Consider the following 24,971-nt stretch of genomic DNA (forward strand, 5'->3'; position numbering starts at 1 on the left):
TGTGTGTGTTGTTGTTGTTTTATGTGTTTCGTTGATGTGTGTTTGTTTGTATGTTGTTGTGGTGTTGTGTATCTGTATGTGTGTTGTGTTATGCTGTTGTGTTGTGTGTTTGTCTGTTGTCTTTGTGTGTTTGTCTGTTTGTTGTTGTGTGTTGTATGTGTTGTAGTGTTCTGTGTGTTGTTGTTATGTGTTGTCTGTTTTTTTTAGTGTGTTTGTGTTTTGTTGTTTTGTTGTTCTGTTTTTGTCTTTTTCTTGTATTTTGTTTTTAGTTTGTTTCTGTTGTTTGTGTGTGTGTGTTGTATGTTGTAGTGTGTGTGTTGTATGTTGTAGTGTGTATCTTTTATATGTTTTGGTGTGCATCTGTTGTATGTTGTAGTGTGTATGTGTTGTATGTTGTTGTTTGTATATGTTGTATGTTGTAGTGTGTGTTGTATGTTGTAGTGTATGTTGTATGTTGTAGTGTGTATCTGTTGTATGTTGTATTGTGCATATATTGTTTGATGTAGTGTTTATGTGTTGTATGTTGTAGTGTGTATGTGTTGTATGTTGTAGTGTGTATGTGTTGTATGTTGTAGTGTGTATGTGTTGTATGTTGTAGTGTGTATGTGTTGTATGTTGTAGTGTGTATATGTTGTATGTTGTAGTGTGTATGTGTTGTATGTTGTAGTGTGTATCTGTTATATGTTGTAGTGTGTATCTGTTGTATGTTGTAGTGTGTATCTGTTGTATGTTGTAGTGTGTATCTGTTGTATGTTGTAGTGTGTATATGTTGTATGTTGTAGTGTGTATCTGTTGTATGTTGAAGTATGTATGTGTTGTATGTTGTAGTGTGTACATATGTACATGTATCTGTTGTATGTTGAAGTATGTATGTGTTGTATGTTGTAGTGTGTACATATGTACATGTATCTGTTGTATGTTGAAGTATGTATGTGTTGTATGTTGTAGTGTGTACATATGTACATGTATCTGTTGTATGTTAACATGTAGACATGATTGAGTGATTTTTCGATAACCATAATTGGCGTAATGGAAGTAACTACAGCCTAGTTATGTAATAAAACAAAATAGTTTAGATGTATTGTAAGTAATTATTTCTTTATATGTGAGACGGGAGTTGATGTTCACACGACCAATATAGTTATACTGTAAATACATTTCATAATAGTTGTTTTGGGAGATGACCATTATAATGATATTGTAAACAAATATCCTGATACACCTATTTGTTTTTGAGATGACCATTATCGTGATACTGCAAATATCAAAATACATGTATGTGTTTTCGAGATGGCCATTAAAGTGATACTGCAAATATCAAAATACATGTATGTGTTTTCGAGATGACCATTATCGTGATACTGCAAATATCAAAATACATGTGTGTTTTCGAGATGGCCATTATCGTGATACTGCAAATATCAAAATACATGTGTGTTTTCGAGATGGCCATTAAAGTGATACTGCAAATATCAAAACACATGTATGTGTTTTCGAGATGGCTATTAAAGTGATACTGCAAATATCAAAAAGATGTGTCTTTTCGAGATGGCCATTAAAGTGATACTGCAAATATCAAAATACATGTATGTGTTTTCGAGATGGCCATTAAAGTGATACTGCAAATATCAAAATACATGTATGTGTTTTCGAGATGGCCATTAAAGTGATACTGCAAATATCAAAATACATGTATGTGTTTTCGAGATGGCCATTAAAGTGATACTGCAAATATCAAAATACATGTATGTGTTTTCGAGATGGCCACTAAAGTGATACTGCAAATATCAAAATACATGTATTTGTTTTCGAGATGGCCATTAAAGTGATACTGCAAATATCATAATACATGTATGTGTTTTCGAGATTGATACTGCACACAAATAGCATCTAGTACCTTTTGAGATTACCATTATATGCATAGTGCAAATTAATATTAAATTGATTGTTTTGAGTTTCTAATTAACTTAATTATCTTTAATTGACGGAAACTAGATTTCAATAGACATATATCCATTAGTAAGGATAATTAAGTTTGAACACAGAGCATGCCAGAAATACTTGCTACAAAATGATACATTAAATGGTTTATTACATAAAATTAGGGCTTAATACAACACTTCTGTTCCCCCTCTCCAAAACCGTACTATCCTCGATATTATATCTATGTAATGTTTCCCCTCCTGTGTAGCATTGTATGTAAATTATGTCACAATTATGTCAGTCGTAGCTAAGATAACAAGTAAACTGTTTTACAATTGATACCTGTGCCGTTGCTTTGTAAAATTCATCTTAGCTATAGATGTCATCTTATACGTACACTGCAGTTTGTATTGTAGCTGCTTGTATGGCTACCTACAATCAACTTTTAACTGGTTTTATAAACGTAAACCAATCTTAATGCTAACAACAACAGTTTACCATACGATTTACAATATATGTGTTAATATATGCTGTACATGTTGATCATTAAGCTATAAAGATGTACTTACCTTATTTCTGAATAATGAACCTTCAGTGTCCTGTGTTGGTGTAGACACGTTTACTAGAGAGCAAGCCACACAATACCGACCAAATATGTCGAGTTCACAATTCAGACAGAATAAGCCGTCATAGCTCGACCGCTGTCGACACGGTCTATGTTAGTTGTTGGGGTAGCGCTACTTTACATTAGATGGACGGGCCACCAGGTAGATCTTTGAAAATTGGCATAAATATCAAACGAAAGGACATTATTTATAAGATTAACTCCAATTTGGTATATACTTTTCGACTCTCGCGGGAGTTACAACATTTACACCTGGTTTTTTATTTGTGAAATGGCAGGTGCGTGTAAAACCTGCCGATTTAATCAAGTAGGAGATATGTCACACAGAAACTCTGACAGGGTTAATACATGTTCGATCTATTGGTCCGTAGATATGAAAGTGTCGCCTTAGAATCATCGATACAAAAGGATGGGTCATACATTTACAATAATTATTATACAATATAATTGTCACCACCACTTTCTAAACAATTTGGTATTTGAGACAAAATCATAGTCGTTCATTTTTATCTATACAGGAATATAGGTATAATATATAAAGGTCAATATATCAACACATCGTGTTTATATCTATGAGTACATCAGTTTATAATTAGTATAGGTCTATATGATATATATATATATGTACAGATACAGTTAGACAGAGTTTTCCTTTTTGTATCATTATAGGACCTTATTAGCAGTATTACATATAATAAAATTATGTAAACTGACACAATAATAATAATAGTGATATATAATAGTCTAAGTTATCATTGTTCTACTGTTGTTTTAGCAATGATTCAATTTTTTCCAAAAAAAATGCTTACATTTGACAAAACATTTCATAGTGCATATGGTAAAAAGTCCTTGTATTAGCATAGGACTTAACCCGGATTTGACCTAGATTTATATGATGGGTGTCGTATAGTGACCTAGATTTATATGACGGGTGTCGTATAGTGACCTAGATTTGTATGACGGGTGTCGTATAACGACCTAGATTTGTATGACGGGTGTCATCGTGACCTAGATTTGTATGACGGGTGTCGTCGTGACCTAGATTTGTATGACGGGTGTCATCGTGACCTAGATTTGTATGACGGGTGTCGTCGTGACCTCGGTTTGTATCACGGGCGTCGTCGTGACCTAAATTTGTATGGCGGGTGTCGTCGTGACCTAGACTTGTATGACGGATGTCGTCGTGCCACTACAAAACTATATTCTTGGTGTTCTAATATTTTTCGTTTTTGGACGATTCTGTATTGTAAACTCTGTAAATATATATATTTTCCCAATAAAAGTCATCTTGGTTGTGAAAAACATCTAAAAAGTGTGCCGCCTTTCAAAGAGATTGTTGAGGGTATATTAATACAGAAGACAATAGTTTGTTATAGAAATACCTAGTTTTTTCAATATTTTTGCGTCAAATTATTATGTAACACATTTTCAATATTTTTCCATAATTGGTTATCTTTCCCTTCCAGCCTTTCGGCAGTGCACTTATAAGATTATTTTGATTCATGAAATTGATATTTACTGACGCAGGAGACTTATTTAGATGTTAACTTTGTATAAAAAATGACGAAAACAGAATTGCTCGTGTCGATAAAGCGTAAAGCTGGAAACGGAAATTATCATTATCAGCAAACATATATAGTTAGTGTATTTATTTCCCCTCTTAGAGAAAAAGGCGAATTAGTAAAAGAAAGCAATCACCAATAATATGAAATGTGTAATAAAACTGATGTGTATTGATATTTAAAGGCTCCTCGGACTTGTAAGGATTATAATTCTACATGTATATTGTTTATATTGGTTTATTGATATGAACGATATTCTTTAATACGTTCAAATGTGTAAAACGTATTGTATGTACAATATATTTTAAATGTAAAACATATTAGGTTAAGATAGACAATGTACAAATGTAAGTAAAACTATAAGACATGTTTACATAGGTGTCGTGTTACCAGGTACAGTAGGTATGAATAATCTCACAAAACATACTGATACCAATGTATCGGTTGTTAACTTGCCAGCTGTTCTACATAAAAAAATCTCTTGATGTATGTATATAAATACGATATATTATGTAACGCGTGTGACAATGAGCTGGGAAATGTTCCCCACACTACCTAGAGTATACCACAGGCGCTTGCATAGAAAATTAGAAAAATAAAAAAATAAAAAAAATGATACCAGTGGTATGTGTACTGTGTAATACAGAAGGCCGGAAACTCCGCCACGAGCGAAACGGCACCCCATCTCACTTCAATCGACTAAAAAACACATTTATTCAAACTGACACGGCGCAAACTACATGCGACCGTCATCAGAAAACATTCATCTTTAACCTACCGTGCCACTCAATACGAATTGTTACATCCAAAACACAATAATCCGTGAAAACATCGCCGAATTCCTCGCTCAGAACGCCATTTCTCAAACTGCTCCCTGAGCCTGTCCAGATTCTTCATTTACATACGGGGTTCAAAGGTCATGCGATTATATAATCGACTGCCACCAGGTGCACTTTTTTGGGTCATCTCGGCATACTTTATTTCACAGGTGCATGCACCGGACGTCGTTTGCGATATCATGGACTGATAAGATAGCATGTTTTAATGCCATGCAGTGATGAGATCGTCCTTTTCTTTTCTTCAACTTCATCATTTCGGTAGTTGTTGAACTTCGTTTTCAATCAAAAAGATTGCATATAACGGTGATCAATAACTTGTTCAAGACAGGGCCGGGACATTATACGTATACCATGAACAAGTAGTATCAGTTGGAATTTTTCGAAGTTAAAATTTTGATAGGGTAATAGCTGATAGTTGTTTGATATTTTGATTTTTTTTATTGTATTTGCCATCTATTTAGGGCTATGCTAATCTTCATTTTTTTTTTAAATGGACCCCAGCATAACTAGTTAAAAATGTATATACCACACACAATACCGATACGAATAAGAGGTTGTTCTGGGTATTCTGGCGTTAGCCCTAAAATACTATAAAAGTCTGGCGTTGACACAAAATAACCACTACTTCCCCCTCAAGTATTCTCTTTTCTTTCTCATTTTAATTCAGTTTCATAATTCTGTAAGCACTTCAGCCAGCTTGATTATTACTAGAGTAGCGTTTGATGCTTACACACTCAATTAATCAGGTAATTCATCAATAGCTTAAATTTTATATATGCGAGCGATCTAAAGTGGAATAAATGGATAATGAGTATTACAAAGAATACATTTTACAATGCGTTAAACTCTTTGACATTGTCACTGGCGGATTTAAAGCCCCCCCCCCCCCCCCCCCCCCCCCCCCCCCCCCAAACGAATTCCTGTATCAATCAGCGAAATAATAATATAAAATCATTAAAAAATCTCTCATATACTTGTTTTTTTATAAAACACACCAGGTATGAATCTATCGTGAAATACACTAGAATGCAGGTTTTTGCATCTACCTGCAATTTTTTTCAGGGGGAGTACACGCGGACCCCCCCCCCCCCCCCCCCCCACCCCCACCCCCTTCAATTTCGCACGCCCCCTATTTGAAAATCCTGTGTCCGCCCCTGATTGTAGACACTAAAGGGCAAACTGATATCGAGTGTATTAACACCGAAATCAAGTAAGAAAGTAATACTGTTTCGAAAATTTGAATAAAAAGGAGTTTAAAACAAAATGACTGAAGGAACTCAATATTTCGATAATCATACAGTGATAGATGTACTCATAAAATTTGGATTGAACTCGAAGAACTTCTAGCAAACATTAAATCTAACATCGTGGGAAATGAAAGTAAATTGATGATGGATCATAGATCACAACGTACAAATCGTTTGGCAGGTCTGAAGTATGATTTTCGTATTTGACGACGACATGATATTTGTAAAATGTGCAGAAATAAATGAACTGGTCTGAAGTAAGTAATGTTGGTACACATGTATACGTTCCAGTAACCTGATGACAGTCTTATTCGTGATTCACTTTTCTTTTTGTTCGTCCAGATTTCAGTAAACTGACAAAAGTTAATCAATAAATAAGCATTTTGTTCTACCTTTGTGACAATTATTTCATTATTTAGAAAACGATACGATAGTGACGTTCTGTGTGAATCTATTTATGCCCCTCCCCCCTTTCCACTTATCGAAAATCTTATTCTCGAAAGATTGCAAAATTTGCTATAATCATTTAATCATTTCATTTTTCCGAAATTTTGTTCCGAAATTTTGGCCCCCAGACCCCTCGCCAAAAAAAATTCGGCTCCCGCCTATGGCGCACGCATTACCACATTACCACCAAATTACTGGACCCCACCCCCCTTACAATTCCTGGATCCGCGCCTGATGTGTACTGTCATATACGGTGCATGATTATAAATCATCGTTCATCGACGAAACTCTTCAAATAATCGTAAATTAGATGAAACTCTTCAGCGAGCCGAAGCATTTTCCGGACAAAATGCATGCGGAGATGACCCCCAAAAGTACACCTGACGACTGACGATCATATAATCGCATGACCTTTGAACCCCGTATGTAAATGAAGAATCTGGACAGGCTCAGGGAAGCAGTTTGAGAAATGGCGTTCTGAGCGAGGAATTCGGCGATGTTTTCACGGATTATTGTGTTTTGGATGTAACAATTCGTATTGAGTGGCACGGTAGGTTAAAGATGAATGTTTTCTGATGACGGTCGCATATAGAGTGCGCCGTGTCAGTTTGAATAAAAGTGTTTTTTAGTCGATTGAAGTGTAGTGGTCTGCCGTTTCGCTCGTGGCGGAGTTTCGGGCCTTGAGCTTAACAGATTACACATACCACTGTCAAATAAAAAAAAAATGAAAATCACATATTCTATGCAAGCGCCTGTGGAGTATACTGGTCTCTGTACCTGCATCGAAGTCTATTTCCATTGGGGTAACTACATATTCTGGGTTCGCGTTCAAATACCGAGTATAATATGTTGTTACCCGATAAGAATACACTCCATACAGGTATGGAAAATAAAAAATCAAATAATAAAATAAATAGAACAGCCAACTTATATTGGAAGCACTAGGTGGCGCTACCGGGGTATTGATGACGACAATAAAATAGTTCGAAAATAAAATAATTCAAGAAATATTTTTATTGATATTACAATTTAGGATAGAACATTCATTGAGGTTTATCATAACTGTATATACTAAGGTAATACTGTATGAGGATCACGCAGCTACACTGTGAAGAACGAGTAACATGTCTAAGAAAACCGGACGTTGGCGTCTCGAGAGGTAGCATGTCCAATTTGTAAGACTCTAATAGTGCCCTTCCAACATTCTTCGACTCACATTGAGGAGGAAGGTGAAATCATGGTACATAGAAAGGGTTGTTCAGCCATAAAAAGATTCAGGGTTTTAGAATTAAGATCATCATAGACACTTAATGGTATCTTTGACCTTACAACATGCTACCATAATGACAATCTATTGTGAGGATGTTAGTCAGCTGTATTTTACACTGGGAGGGTCTTAAGTTAAGTATCAGTGTGGGGTCGCACAAAATTACATTATGTTCGATGTGCGCACGATGTCTGCATGATGTCTGAACGAGTCTGATGTCTGAACGAGATTGATGTCTGAACGAGTCTGATGTCTGAACGAGTCCGATGTCTGAACGAGTCCGATGTCTGAACGAATCTGATGTCTGAACGAGTCTGCATGGTGTCTGAACGAGTCTGCATGATGGCTGAACGAGTCTGCATGATGTCTGAACGAGTCTGATGTCTGAACGAGTCTGCATGGTGCCTGAACGAGTCTGATGTCTGAACGAGTCTGCATGATGTTTGAACGAGTCTGCATGATGTCTGAACGAGTCTGCATGATGTCTGAACGAGTCTGAACGATGTCTGAACGAGTCTGATGTCTGAACGAGTCTGCATGATGTCTGAACGAGTCTGCATGGTGTCTGAACGAGTCTGCATGATGTCTGAACGAGTTTGCATGATGTCTGAACGAGTCTGATGTCTGAACGAGTCTGCATTGTGTCTGAACGAGTCTGATGTCTGAACGAGTCTGCATGATGTCTGAACGAGTCTGATATCTGAACGAGTCTATATGATGTCTGAACGAGTCTGATATCTGAACGAATCTGATATCTGAACGAGTCTGCATGATGACTGAACGAGTCTGCATGATGTCTGAACGAGCCTACATGATGTCTGAACGAGTTTGCATGGTGTCTGAACGAGTCTGATGTCTGAACGAGTCTACATGATGTCTGAACGAGTCTGATGTCTGAACGAGTCTACATGATGTCTGAACGAGTCTGATGTCTGAACGAGTCTGATATCTGAACGAGTCTGCATGGTGTCTGAACGAGTCTGCATGGTGTCTGAACGAGTATGATGTCTGAACGAGTCTATATGATGTCTGAACGAGTCTGATGTCTGAACGAATCTGATATCTGAACGAGTCTGATGTCTGAACGAGTCTGCATGATGTCTGAACGAGCCTGACGTCTGAACGAGTCCTACATGAATGTCTGAACGAGTCCGAATGTCTGAACGAGTCTGATGTCTGAAACGAGTCACATGATGTCTGAACGAGTCGGAATGTCTGGAACTGAGTCCTGAGTGTCCTGAACGAACGAGTCTGCATGATGTCTGAACGAGTTTGATGTCTGAACGAGTCTGATGTCTGAAAGAGTCTGATGGTGCAGAACGAGTCCTGCAAGGTGTCTGAACGATTCCTGATGTCTGAAACGAAGTCCTGATGTCTGAAAACGCAATCTTACATGATGTCCTGAACGGAGTCCTGATGTCTGAACGAGTCTGATGTCTGAACGAGTCCGATGTTTGAAACGAGTCTGATGTCTGAACGAGTCCTGCATGGTGTCTGAACGGAGGGGGGGGCCCCTGCATGGATGTCTGATGGCGAGTCGGATATCTGGAACCGAGGTCTGATGTCTAAACGAGTCTGCATGATGAACTGAACGAGTCCTGCATGTTGTCAGCTGAACGAGTCTATGACGATTTGTCTAACGAGTCTGATGTCTGAAGAGTTGATGTCTGAACGAGTGATGTCTGACGAGTCTGATGTCTGAACGAGTCTGATGTCTGAAGATCGATGTCTGAACGATCTGATGTCTGAACGGTCGATGTCTTACGATTGATGTCTAACATCTGATGTTACAGTCTCATGATGCTGAACGAGCTATATCTAAGAGTTCTGATGTGAACGGTCTATGTTAGGTTGTGAACGAGCTGATGTTGAAGAGTCTGCATGTGCGAACAGTTGATGTCTGAAAGTCATGTTTGAACGATCTCATGATTTGAACATCTGTGTTGAACAGATGAGTCTGAGGTCGAGTCTGAACGAGTCTATTTGACGATCGATGTTGAACGAGTCGTGTCTGAATATGTCTAACGAGTCTGAGTCTGAACGAGTCTGCTGATCAGTGAACGAGTTGCATGATGTCTGAAGAGTCTATGGTCTGACATCGATCTGAACGATCTGACGTCTGAACGAGTCTGATGTCTGAACGTCTGCATGTGCAGTCTGTGGAACGAGTCTGTGTCTGAACGAGTCTGATGTTCTGAACGAGTTCATGATGTCTGAACGAGTTGCATGGTCTGAACGAGTTCATGTCTGAACGAGTCTGATGTCTGAACGAGTCTGCATGATGTTGAACGATCGATGTCTGAACGAGTTGCATGATGTCTGAACGAGTCTGTTGAGTCTGAAACGAGTCTGGATGTCTGAAACGAGTCTGAGATGATGTCTGAAGAGTCTGATTCTGAACGAGTCTGCATGATGTCTGAACGAGTCTGATGTGTCTGAACGAGTTGCATGTGTCTGAACGAGTTGCGATTGATGTCTGAACGAGTCTGATTTCTGAACGAGTCTGATGTCTGAACGAGTCTGATGTCTGAACGAGTTGATGTCTGAACGAGTCTGATGTCTGAACGAGTCCGATGTCTGAACGAGTCTGATGTCTGAACGAGTCTGATGTCTGAACGAGTCTGATGTCTGAACGAGTCTGATGTCTGAACGAGTCCGATGTCTGAACGAGTCTGATGTCTGAACGAGTCTGCATGATGTCTGAACGAGTCTGATGTCTGAAGAGTTGATGTTAACGATCTGATGATGTCTGAACGAGTCTGATGTCTGAACGATCTCTGATGTTTGAACGAGTTTGCAGGTGTCGAACGAGTCTGATGTCTGAACGAGTCTGATGTCTGAACGAGTCTGATATCTGAACGAGTCTACATGATGTCTGAACGAGTCTGATGTCTGAACGAGTCTGATGTCTGAACGAGTCTGATGTCTGAACGAGTCTGATGTCTGAACGAGTCCATGAATGTGTCTGAACGAGTCTGATTCTGAACGATCTGATGATGTCTGAACGAGTCTGATGTCTGAACGAGTCTGCATGTTTGACGAGTCCTGATGTTGAACGAGTCTGATGTCTGAACGAGTTGCATGTGTCTGAACGAGTTGATGTCTGAACGAGTCGCATGATGTCTGAACGAGTCTGATTCTGAACGAGTCTCATGTGTCTGAACGAGTCTGATGTCTGAACGAGTAGGGTCTGGCGAGTTGTGTCTGAACGAGTCTGATGTCTGAACGATCTGATTCTAACGACGATGTCTGAACGAGTCTGATGTCTGACGAGTCTGCATGTTCTGAACGAGTCGATTCTGAACGAGTCTTGATGTCTGAACGAGTCTGATGTCTGAACGATCTGATGTCTGAACGAGTCTATGTTCTGAACGAGTTGCTGGATGTCTGAACGAGTTGATGTCTGAACGAGTCTGATGTCTGAACGAGTCGCTGATGTCTGAACGAGTTGCTGATGTCTGAACGAGTCTGATGTCTGAACGGTCTGGAGTCTTGTAACGATCTCATGATGTCTGAACGAGTCTGATGTCTGAACGAGTGTGATGTCTGAACAAGTCCGATGTTTGAACGAGTCTGATGTCTGAACGAGTCTGCATGGTGTCTGAACGAGTCTGATGTCTGAACGAGTCTGCATGATGTCTGAACGAGTCTGATGTCTGAACGAATCTAATGTCCTAACGAGTCTGCATGATGACTGAACGAGTCTGCATGTTGTCTGAACGAGTCTACATGATGTCTGAACGAGTCTGCATGGTGTCTGAACGAGTCTGATGTCTGAACGAATCTACATGATGTCTGAACGAGTCTGATGTCTGAACGAGTGTGATGTCTGAACAAGTCCGATGTTTGAACGAGTCTGATGTCTGAACGAGTCTGCATGGTGTCTGAACGAGTCTGATGTTTGAACGAGTCTGCATGATGTCTGAACGAGTCTGATATCTGAACGAATCTAATGTCTAAACGAGTCTGCATGATGACTGAACGAGTCTGCATGTTGTCTGAACGAGTCTACATGATGTCTGAACGAGTCTGCATGGTGTCTGAACGAGTCTGATGTCTGAACGAGTCTGCATGATGTCTGAACGAGTCTGCATGATGTCTGAACGAGTCTGCGTGATGTCTGAACGAGTCTGATGTCTGAACGAATCTACATGATGTCTGAACGAGTCTGATGTCTGAACGAGTCTGATGTCTGAACGAGTCCGATGTTGAACGAGCCTGATGTCTGAACGAGTCCTGATGTCTGAACGAGTCTGATGTCTGAACGAGTCTGCATGATGTCTGAACGAGTCTGATGTCTGAACGAGTATGATGCTGTAATTCTAAATCGAGTCTGAACATGATGTCTGAACGATCTCATGATGTCTGAACGAGTCTGATGTTCGAAGAGTCGATGTCTGAACGAGTCTGCATGGTGTCTGAACGAGTCTGATGTCTGAACGAATCTACATGATGTCTGAACGAGTCTGATGTCTGAACGAGTCTGATGTCTGAACGAGTCCGATGTTTGAACGAGTCTGATGTCTGAACGAGTCTGCATGGTGTCTGAACGAGTCTGATGTCTGAACGAGTCTGCATGATGTCTGAACGAGTCTGATATCTGAACGAGTCTGATGTCTGAACGAGTCTGCGTGATGTCTGAACGAGTCTGATGTCTGAACGAGTCTGCATGATGTCTGAACGAGTCGATGTTCTGAACGAGTCTGTTGTCTGAACGAGTCTGATTCTGAACGGAGCATCCGATGTCTGAACGAGTTGATGATTCTGAACGAGTTGATGTCTGAACGAGTCATGTCTGAACGAGTCTGATGTCTGAACGAGTCTGATGGTCTGAACGAGTCTGATGTCTGAACGACTGCTTGCTGAATGCAACGAGTCTGATATCTGAACGAGTCTGATGTCTAAAACGAGTCTGCCATGATGATCTGAACGAGTCTGACATGATGTTGAACGAGTCTACATGATTTGACGAGTCGTTGAAGTTCTGAACGAGTTGGTATGATCTGAACGAGTCTGATGTCTGAACGAGTCTGCATGATGTCTGAACGAGTCTGCATGATGTCTGAACGAGTCTGCGTGATGTCTGAACGAGTCTGATGTCTGAACGAGTCTGATGTCTGAACGAATCTACATGATGTCTGAACGAGTCTGATGTCTGAACGAGTGTGATGTCTGAACAAGTCCGATGTTTGAACGAGTCTGATGTCTGAACGAGTCTGCATGGTGTCTGAACGAGTCTGATGTCTGAACGAGTCTGCATGATGTCTGAACGAGTCTGATATCTGAACGAATCTAATGTCTAAACGAGTCTGCATGATGACTGAACGAGTCTGCATGTTGTCTGAACGAGTCTACATGATGTCTGAACGAGTCTGCATGGTGTCTGAACGAGTCTGATGTCTGAACGAATCTACATGATGTCTGAACGAGTCTGATGTCTGAACGAGTGTGATGTCTGAACAAGTCCGATGTTTGAACGAGTCTGATGTCTGAACGAGTCTGCATGGTGTCTGAACGAGTCTGATGTCTGAACGAGTCTGCATGATGTCTGAACGAGTCTGATATCTGAACGAATCTAATGTCTAAACGAGTCTGCATGATGACTGAACGAGTCTGCATGTTGTCTGAACGAGTCTACATGATGTCTGAACGAGTCTGCATGGTGTCTGAACGAGTCTGATGTCTGAACGAGTCTGCATGATGTCTGAACGAGTCTGCATGATGTCTGAACGAGTCTGCATGATGTCTGAACGAGTCTGTCTGAACGAGTCTGATGTCTGAACGAGTGAGCGAACGAGTCTGATAGTCTGAACGAGTCGACATGATGTCTGGACGAGTCTGTCTGAATTTGTCTGAACGAGTGTCAATGACATGGAAATGTCTGAACGATCGATTCTGAACGAGTTATGTCTGAACGAGTCTGATTTGAGATTCTGATCGACGAGTCTGCATTTTGAGGTGTGTCTGAACGAGTCTGATGTCTGAACGAGTTGATATCTGAACGAGTCTGATGTCTGAACGAGTTCTGCATGGTCTGAACGAGTCTCGACGTCTGAACGAGTCTGAGTCCTGAACGAGTCTGATGTTCTGAACGAGTCTGATGTCTGAACGAGTCTTGATGTCTGAACGAGTCGCATGATGTCTGAACGAGTCACTGACGTGATGTCTGAAGACGAGTCTGAAACTGATGTCATGAACGATCCATGAGTCTGACAGTGATGTCTGAACGAGTTTGCAGATGTCTGAACGATGATGTTGACGTCTGAACGAACGGTCTGATGTTCTAAACGAGTCTGATGTCTGAACGAGTCTGCATGTGTCTGAACGAGCTGAGTCTGAACGATGATGTCTGAACGAGTTGCATGATGTCTGAACGAGTCTGATGTCTGAACGAGTCTGAACATGATGTCTGAACGAGTCTGATGTCTGAACGAGTCTACATGATGTCTGAACGAGTCTGATGTCTGAACGAGTCTGATGTCTGAACGAGTCTGATGTCTGAACGAGTCTGCATGATGTCTGAACGAGCCTGACGTCTGAACGAGTCTGATGTCTGAACGAGTCTGCATGGTGTCTGAACGAGTCTGATGTCTGAACGAGTCTGATGTCTGAACGAGTCTACATGATGTCTGAACGAGTCTGATGTCTGAACGAGTGTGATGTCTGAACAAGTCCGATGTTTGAACGAGTCTGATGTCTGAACGAGTCTGATGTCTGAACGAGTCTGACAGGATAATCTGAAACGAGTTTCTGTGTCTGAACGAGTCTGATTCTGAACGAGTCCATGATGTCTGAACGGAGTCTTGAGATCTGATTGAACGAGTCTGATATCTGAACGAGTCTGATGTCTGAACGAGTCTGCATGATGTCTGAACGAGTCTGATGTCTGAACGAGTCTGATGTCTGAACGAGTCTGCATGATGTCTGAACGAGTTTGATGTCTGAACGAGTCTGAACGATGTCTGAACGAGTCTGATGTCTGAACGAGTCTACATGATGTCTGAACGAGTCTGATGTCTGAACGAGTCTGATGTCTGAACGAGTCTGCATGATGTCTGAACGAGTCTGATGTCTGAACGAGTCTGATGTCTGAACGAACGAGTCTGCATGATGTCTGAACGATTTTGATGTCTGAACGAGTCTGATGTCTGAAAGAGTCTGATGTCAGAACGAGTCTGCAAGGTGTCTGAACGAGTCTGATGTCTGAACGAATCTACATGATGTCTGAACGAGTCTGATGTCTGAACGAGTCTGATGTCTGAACGAGTCCGATGTTTGAACGAGTCTGATGTCTGAACGAGTCTGCATGGTGTCTGAACGAGTCTGATGTCTGAACGAGTCTGCATGATGTCTGAACGAGTCTGATATCTGAACGAGTCTGATGTCTAAACGAGTCTGCATGATGACTGAACGAGTCTGCATGTTGTCTGAACGAGTCTACATGATGTCTGAACGAGTCTGCATGGTGTCTGAACGAGACTGTTGTCTGAACGAGTCTGCATGATGTCTGAACGAGTGCATGATGTCTGAACGAGTCTGATGTCTGAACGAGTCTGATGTCTGAACGAGTCCGATGTCTGAACGAGTCTGATGTCTGAACGAGTCTGCATGGTGTCTGAACGAGTCTGATGTCTGAACGACTTTGCATGATGGCTGAACGAGTCTGATATCTGAACGAGTCTGATGTCTAAACGAGTCTGCATGATGACTGAACGAGTCTGCATGATGTCTGAACGAGTCTACATGATGTCTGAACGAGACTGCATGATGTCTGAACGAGTTTGTATGATGTCTGAACGAGTCTGCATTGTGTCTGAACGAGTCTGATGTCTGAACGAGTCTGATGTCTGAACGAGTCCGATGTCTGAACGAGTCTGATGTCTGAACGAGTCTGCATGATGTCTGAACGAGTCTGCATGATGGCTGAACGAGTCTGCATGATGTCTGAACGAGTCTGATGTCTGAACGAGTCTGCATGGTGCCTGAACGAGTCTGATGTCTGAACGAGTGTGCATGATGTTTGAACGAGTCTGCATGATGTCTGAACGAGTCTGCATGATGTCTGAACGAGTCTGAACGATGTCTGAACGAGTCTGATGTCTGAACGAGTCTGCATGATGTCTGAACGAGTCTGCATGGTGTCTGAACGAGTCTGCATGATGTCTGAACGAGTCTGCATGGTGTCTGAACGAGTCTGCATGGTGTCTGAACTAGTCAGAACGATGTCTGAACGAGTCTGCACGATGTCTGAACGAGTCTGCATGATGTCTGAACGAGTCTGGTGTCTGAACGAGTCTGATGTCTGAACGAGTCTGCACGATGTCTGAACGAGTTTGATGTCTGAACGAGTCTGATGTCTGAACGAGTTAGATGTCTGAACGAGTCTGATGTCTGAACGAGTCTACATGATGTCTGAACGAGTCTACATGATGTCTGAACGAGTCTACATGATGTCTGAACGAGTTTGATATCTGAACGAGTCTGATGTCTGAACGAGTCTGCATGGTGTCTGAACGAGCCTGACGTCTGAACGAGTATGATGTCTGAAGGAGTCTGCATGATGTCTGAACGAGTTTGATGTCTGAACGAGTCGACATGATGTCTGAACGAGTCTGATGTCTGAACGAGTCTACATGATGTCTGAACGAGTCCGATGTCTGAACGAGTCTGATGTCTGAACGAGTCTGCATGGTGTCTGAACGAGTCTGATGTCTGAACGAGTCGACATGATGTCTGAACGAGTTTGCCTGGTGTCTGAACGAGTCTGATGTCTGAACGAGTCTGCATGATGTCTGAACGAGTCTGATGTCTGAACGAGTCTGATGTCTGAACGAGTCTGATGTCTAAACGAGTCTGCATGATGACTGAACGAGTCTGCATGATGTCTGAACGAGTCTACATGATGTCTGAACGAGTCTGCATGATGTCTGAACGAGTTTGCATGATGTCTGAACGAGTCTGATGTCTGAACGAGTTTGATATCTGAACGAGTCTGATGTCTGAACGAGTCTGCACGGTGTTTGAACGAGCCTGACGTCTGAACGAGTATGATGTCTGAAGGAGTCTGCATGATGTCTGAACGAGTTTGATGTCTGAACGAGTCGACATGATGTCTGAACGAGTCTGATGTCTGAACGAGTCTACATGATGTCTGAACGAGTCCGATGTCTGAACGAGTCTGATGTCTGAACGAGTCTGCATGGTGTCTGAACGAGTCTGATGTCTGAACGAGTCGACATGATGTCTGAACGAGTTTGCCTGGTGTCTGAACGAGTCTGATGTCTGAACGAGTCTGCATGATGTCTGAACGAGTCTGCATGATGTCTGAACGAGTTTGCATGATGTCTGAACGAGTCTGATGTCTGAACGAGTCTGCATTGTGTCTGAACGAGTCTGATGTCTGAACGAGTCTGATGTCTGAACGAGTCCGATGTCTGAACGAGTCTGATGTCTGAACGAGTCTGCATGATGTCTGAACGAGTCTGAACGATGTCTGAACGAGTCTGATGTCCGAACGAGTCGACATGATGTCTGAACGAGTCTGATGTCTGGACGAGTCTGATGTCTGAACGAGTCTACATGATGTCTGAACGAGTTTGATGTCTGAACGCGTCTACATGATGTCTGAACGAGTTTGATGTCTGAACGAGTCTGATGTCTTAACGAGTCTGATGTCTGAACGAGTCTGATGTCTGAACGAGTCTGCATGGTGTCTGAACGAGTCTGATGTCTGAACGAGTCTGATGTCTGAACGAATCTACATGATGTCTGAACGAGTCTGATATCTGAACGAGTCTGATGTCTAAACGAGTCTGCATGATGACTGAACGAGTCTGCATGATGTCTGAACGAGTCTACATGATGTCTGAACGAGTTTGCCTGGTGTCTGAACGAGTCTGATGTCTGAACGAGTCTGATGTCTGAACAAGTCCGATGTTTGAACGAGTCTGATGTCTGAACGAGTCTGCATGGTGTCTGAACGAGTCTGATGTCTGAACGAGTCTGCATGATGTCTGAACGAGTCTGATATCTGAACGAATCTAATGTCTAAACGAGTCTGCATGATGACTGAACGAGTCTGCATGTTGTCTGAACGAGTCTACATGATGTCTGAACGAGTCTGCATTGTGTCTGAACGAGTCTGATGTCTGAACGAGTCTGATGTCTGAACGAGTCCGATGTCTGAACGAGTCTGATGTCTGAACGAGTCTGCATGATGTCTGAACGAGTCTGATATCTGAACGAGTCTGATGTCTAAACGAGTCTGCATGATGACTGAACGAGTCTGCATGATGTCTGAACGAGTCTACATGATGTCTGAACGAGTTTGCCTGGTGTCTGAACGAGTCTGATGTCTGAACGAGTCTGCATGATGTCTGAACGAGTCTACATGATGTCTGAACGAGTCTGCATGATGTCTGAACGAGTTTGCATGATGTCTGAACGAGTCTGATGTCTGAACGAGTCTGCATTGTGTCTGAACGAGTCTGATGTCTGAACGAGTCTGATGTCTGAACGAGTCTGATGTCTGAACGAGTCTGATGTCTGAACGAGTCCGATGTCTGAACGAGTCTGATGTCTGAACGAGTCTGCATGATGTCTGAACGAGTCTGATATCTGAACGAGTCTTATGTCTAAACGAGTCTGCATGATGACTGAACGAGTCTGCATGATGTCTGAACGAGTCTACATGATGTCTGAACGAGTTTGCCTGGTGTCTGAACGAGTCTGATGTCTGAACAAGTCTGCATGATGTCTGAACGAGTCTGCATGATGTCTGAACGAGTCTGCATGATGTCTGAACGAGTCTGCATGATGTCTAAACGAGTTTGCATGATGTCTGAACGAGTCTGATGTCTGAACGAGTCTGCACGATGTCTGAACGAGTTTGATGTCTGAACGAGTCTGATGTCTGAACGAGTCAGCACGATGTCTGAACGAGTCTGCACGATGTCTGAACGAGTCTGCATGATGTCTGAACGAGTCTACATGATGTCTGAACGAGTCTGCATGATGTCTGAACGAGTTTGCATGATGTCTGAACGAGTCTGCATTGTGTCTGAACGAGTCTGATGTCTGAACGAGTCTGATGTCTGAACGAGTCTGCATGATGTCTGAACGAGTCTGATATCTGAACGAGTCTGATGTCTAAACGAGTCTGCATGATGACTGAACGAGTCTGCATGATGTCTGAACGAGTCTGCCTGGTGTCTGAACGAGTCTGCATGATGTCTGAACGAGTCTGCATGAGGTCTGAACGAGTCTGCACGATGTCTGAACGAGTCTGATGTTTGAACGAGTCTGATGTCTTAACGAGTCAGCACGATGTCTGAACGAGTCTGCACGATGTCTGAACGAGTCTGCATGATGTATGATATACATGTAGCTACCGTGGTTGATACAACTTTAGACATGGATTGCAAATAATGACAGAAGTTTTAATAAAAAGATATGATATATACATTGTTTATTTCATATCATTCATGGAATTACATGTGTCAATTTATTCATCTTGGAGTATTTTTAAAACAAGAGGCACAATAGGCCTGTATCACTTACCTATATAATTCAGTAATAAAGGCAAAATATTTTAAGTTGTGTTACAATTATTTGTCTATCTTTTTGCTGCATCTTCAAACTATGGTTTGAATTAACCAAATTTGGACCAGATCCTGTCATTCGTCCAGAAGAAGAAGGATTTGTTTTGTGATTCTCCTCCTGTTAGACCCTCTTTCTCCGGTCCAAGGGGACCCCCATCCTATACAACATTGTAAAGAGTACAACTAATTATGATTGTAAAGTCTACAAATTTTCAAAGAGATAGGTTGAAAAATGCAGATCTCTGAGAAAAATCAGATATTAATATAAACAAAAATGGCAATAATGTTTGCAAAAAAATGGTAAAATCAAAATAACAAGTAGGGACACAAGAACATATTATCATGATGATAAAGCATACTAATTTTAAAATAGATCGGGTAAACATGTAAGAAGAGATCTCCAGACAAAGAGAAGTTTATTCGAGAAGTACAAACAACGTCATACCATCAAGATATATATCTAACAACTACACAATGTCTTTTATAAACTACGACATTTTTTTCAGTTTTCAGAATGTGATATCATTATCAATAGTCAAAAAAGTAATATTCAAAAGGTTTCATATTTTTATTTGTGTTTAATATAGACAAGCAATCTTGAAAAATATCAGTGACGTCGACCTCACACGGCAAAACAGCAGTAGGAGGAGGGATCCTACCTGCTGTCATCACGGATTCTCCTTGGACAAAGTCAGCGGTGATATTATATTACACACAACAGTGCCGTAAGAAATAAAGCAATTCAAGCTAAGGACGAAGCTTGATAAAACTGAATATAAAACGAACAACATATTACCTAGAATATAATATAAACTTTCAAAAATGTCACTTTTTAATTTACTTTCTACCCATGATTTTGATTTAAACAGTGTCAGAATGAGAAGATTTTTATGACAGTGAATTTCATCACCAATTTCAAGACAAGTACTACTTATACGCAATATCAACAAAAATGTATATAAAAACAATAAAGTGTGGACAACCTTCTCTCACTGGTACTACCACCGGTATGTAGTACGTTATAACAAATAAACTTAACAATAACAACTAACAGAGCTTAGATATTAACTTTGGATAAAGCGCAAATGTAAGTATGCTTCATGATATGGCCAATTTGTATAGAACCCAAATCGATTCCACATATACATGTATCCAGATCGTAGTACAGATTAGATTTAACCTGACTAGAAGTTGTTCAGAGAAACAGAATGTGATTGTTCAAAAACGAGAAGAATAAGGCAAAATACAAATATGCAGGTTAGCTTTTTCTGACTAAAAATTATTTTAAACAGATTTTGTGTCTGGATTTACTGGCTATATATCTTTCTGTGACTCGTCTGTCAGTAATAATAATATCATGAATTTTATTTCTAGGGCTGCAACATTGACAGGCCTTCCAGGACGGGGGTCATCCTCAAGGCTCTGTCGGCCGCGCTTAAATTCCGCCACCCACATTTTCACTGTATCATATTCATGAAGAGGCATCTTTGCCCTAGTGTTTCTACCATATCATTATTGACATCCTTAGGTGTTAAACCTTTATGCAAATATTGGAGCACTGCTCTTTTACCAATTTCGTCCATAAACTAATCAAATGAGACCAGTCCTTGGGTACACGTTCCTATATAGTCAGAGAGAAATAGGACTTAAAAAGAACATCCTTGAGTACCTCCTTCTAAAACCAGGCTCACAACATATCAATCATCACTTTCAATGTAAGCAAGGCCACTTTTCAATGAATATGATTTTTTACCGATTAAAGAAAGCGTGCTTCTTACAGAAGTTGCCAAACAGTTTTGACATCTCCGCAAAAGATTCAAGGACATTCTAGAAATGATCTGAAAATCGGAATTGAATAGATTCAATGATGAATGATTTCAATGTGCCCCTTTAAATAAAAAAAATATATTTAGAATTGACAAGTTTTTTTTCTGACAAAGAGCAGTTTGTTATTTTTTTTCTACTTAACACTTGCAGCATGTTACATTTAGTGGAACGTTCCGGTTGTGCCAACTTGGAACGGGTTCGCTAAATGGTACATGACGTTCCAATCACGTTCTGTGCACGCGAAATCCAACATGCCGGACTTGACCATGATTGCGTCAGCGTCCTATACGTTTTTGTCGTTTTTCAACGAGGACGAAGACGATACTGTAGAAACAGTAGCGGCGGTTTGTACAAAAAGAAACGAACGTACCCGAATTCCTTTTTATGTAGAGACTATTGTCAAATATTATGAAGAACATGAGTTACATTCACATTTCAGAATGACCAGGAGTTGTTTTGAAATCTTAATAGATCTTATTCATGGCACTGGTAAAGTGCCTGTCTATCATGAGCAGGGCCGTAAGCCCATATCTATTGAAAAGCAAGTTTTGGTAACCATATGGTACTTAGCCAATAAAGATTCACACAGAGAGATAGCAGACCGTTTCGATGTCACTGTCAGTACATGTAGTATCGCCAGGACTAAGGCCCGAGTCATCATCGCCATAATGGAATTGTTGAAGGAGTTCATCGTCTGGCCAACTGGTAACTAACACACAATCTACCTTTTACGATGCCATCTAATTTCACTTTTGAACTTGATAGAGTATACTAGTTTAAAATTGTCATTTAAATCTACTTACGCGGCACAATACCGCAAAATAGGCTACAGTACATACGTCCTCGTCCTCCTGTGCCGTTTCAGTCAATTCAAAACATTGTGGGTTGAAAGTTCACAAGAGCAATAACTCCTGCAGGTGCATTCGATTGACACAATTAATTAAAAATTCTTGTCACATTAAACTTCGATGTATCTATTAACATATGGCTCATTATTTGGTCTAGGCCATTTTTACCCGGACAATCACCTGAATCTAAAGAATGCTTTTTTACCCAGTTTTTGACAGGACAAGTCACGTAAGATGACAGACACCAGTCATTGACAATCTTGACAGACACTGTTACGTGGAGTATTTTTTTACTATTCAACACAAATGGGCATGGAAACAATTAATTCAATATACATGATGCCATAATATTTACAGCATAACCCCTCGGGGTTCATAATGTTGAAATTACAAACTAACGTAACAAGGACATATTGTTGGTGTGTATGTCAGTGTTCCGTTACTTTCCGCTATGTCGTGTCTACATGTCATATCACATAAAACAAACATGTTTTCCTTGTAAAGCATAACAACGTCGATGAATCGAAAACATATTTAACTGACTTATCTCTTATACAATGCATATTCTACCTTTAAAACGATTCCAGACTGCATCAAAATAACATAATATATCCATTAACATATCAGCTGTAAATCTTCACTAATTTCTTCCTCGCGAGGAAAAAATGTGGTATAAAAAAACGGTTATACGCAATTTCCCAATGTTCTTCTTATTGTTTATCTTTTTAAAAAAAAATAGGCAAGAACAAGTGATTTTTATGGACAAAATCTGTTCATATCGATTGAGGGCGAAATGTCCATTTTAGTGACTACAAAATGGCGAGTTCCTGGTTGATAATTTGAAAAAAAAATATAGGAACGGTGATAATTATTGAACTGAAACTGTTTATTTTATTTGTTCGTCAGCATTTCTGTCGACTAGCAAATCTGTTATGTGTGTAGCCCTTAATTTGGTAAAAATATTTAAAGATCATTTTTTGAAATTAAGATAGGTTCAAGACCAAATAATGAGCCATTTCCAGTTTAATTAACTTCAAGTGTTTCGACAGACTTTTCTTGAATCATTTGGCTATCAGCAAAATCGTTAAGGAGGAAAATGACAGTAAATACATTCTGTTGTAAACGGTCTAATATTGTTTTTTTTAAAGACTGGCCAAATCCAAAGACTCACTCTCTTTCTTCAAATATCTGGTTTTATATTTCAATATACAATATCATCATGTAATTTACTAACAAGTCATTCCTAAATGCCCCAGAGTAAAAAGAAATGGTTTGGCTAATGATCGTTCCAACGGTGGTTACAAAAACTTTATACATAAACGTTTACGTAGGTGTTGAACATCACTGCTCCAAAAATGTGATTGGAAGTTTCTGATATAAACAGTAGCATCGTCAAACATGTCGAGACGTAAAAAGTATTAATAAGCCAAGACTTTTAGACACTTGTGATCAATTTGACACGAAGCGCACTGAAAGTACTATACATTTTGATCATTTTTTTTTTTTTCACCTGTTGTCATCTTTTGTTGTGCTTGTTGCCGAAAAACAAAATTTACCGGATATAACCTGAAGAGTCAAGTCGTAATTCTTTCAAAAGCAATTACAATTCTCGCAGTTGGGATCGCTAAAAGGATACGGAACAGCTGAAGTACAGGTTAACACATCATGCATACATATATAACGCATTTTGTGTAAATTGTAATCGTAAATCTATCACTGGCGGCCATATTTGATCCAACTTGGTACCCTCAAATGAGACGTTCCCGACGAACCGGTTCGTTCCAGCGGAACGTCGTGTTCCATTTAGCGGAACGTCTGATTCGTTCCGGAACAACCGGAACGTTCCGCTAAATGGAACACACTATTGATGTGCAGACATTGCATATGATTTGTGTATCATTGTTAGTATTGACATTCCAACTGTTAGAATCTTGTTCTTTATTTTCAAGTTCAAGTACAATGATGTATTTTCTAAAAGTGTTCTGGTGTTGGTAAATGTAAGAAGAGTTAGGAAATGTGAACTTATAGAAAGTTATTATGTACCATCTTATAGAAAGTTATTATGTACCATCTTATAGAAAGTTATTATGTACCATCTTATAGAAAGTTATTATGTACCGTCTTATAGAAAGTTATTATGTACCATCTTATAGAAAGTTATTATGTACCATCTTATAGAAAGTTATTATGTACCGTCTTATAGAAAGTTATTATGTACCGTCTTATAGAAAGTTATTATGTACCGTCTTATAGAAAGTTATTATGTACCGTCTTATAGAAAGTTATTATGTACCGTCTTATAGAAAGTTATTATGTACCATCTTATAGAAAGTTATTATGTACCATCTTATAGAAAGTTATTATGTACCGTCTTATAGAAAGTTATTATGTACCGTCTTATAGAAAGTTATTATGTACCGTCTTATAGAAAGCTATTATGTACCGTCTTATAGAAAGTTATTATGTACCGTCTTATAGAAAGTTATTATGTACCATCTTATAGAAAGTTATTATGTACCGTCTTATAGAAAGTTATTATGTACCGTCTTATAGAAAGTTATTATGTACCATCTTATAGAAAGTTATTATGTACCGTCTTATAGAAAGTTATTATGTACCATCTTATAGAAAGTTATTATGTACCGTCTTATAGAAAGTTATTATGTACCATCTTATAGAAAGTTATTATGTACCGTCTTATAGAAAGTTATTATGTACCGTCTTATAGAAAGTTATTATGTACCATCTTATAGAAAGTTATTATGTACCGTCTTATAGAAAGCTAT

At 39.9% G+C, this 24,971-nt stretch overlaps 1 protein-coding gene across 1 annotated transcript in view; it reads right to left on the minus strand.

Annotated features, from left to right (window-relative positions):
• LOC117339474 (solute carrier family 23 member 2-like) overlaps window positions 1-2,626 on the minus strand; it is a 29,130-nt gene extending 26,504 nt beyond the window's left edge. Inside the window, exon 1 of the mRNA XM_033901081.1 lies at window positions 2,493-2,626. The gene's annotated coding sequence lies outside the window, so the exon portion shown is untranslated. The remainder of the gene's footprint in view (window positions 1-2,492) is intronic.
• Window positions 2,627-24,971: the final 22,345 nt, after the last annotated feature.

This window comes from Pecten maximus, chromosome 12 (assembly GCF_902652985.1).
Source record: "Pecten maximus chromosome 12, xPecMax1.1, whole genome shotgun sequence".
NCBI classification, from domain to species: Eukaryota; Metazoa; Mollusca; class Bivalvia; order Pectinida; family Pectinidae; genus Pecten; species Pecten maximus.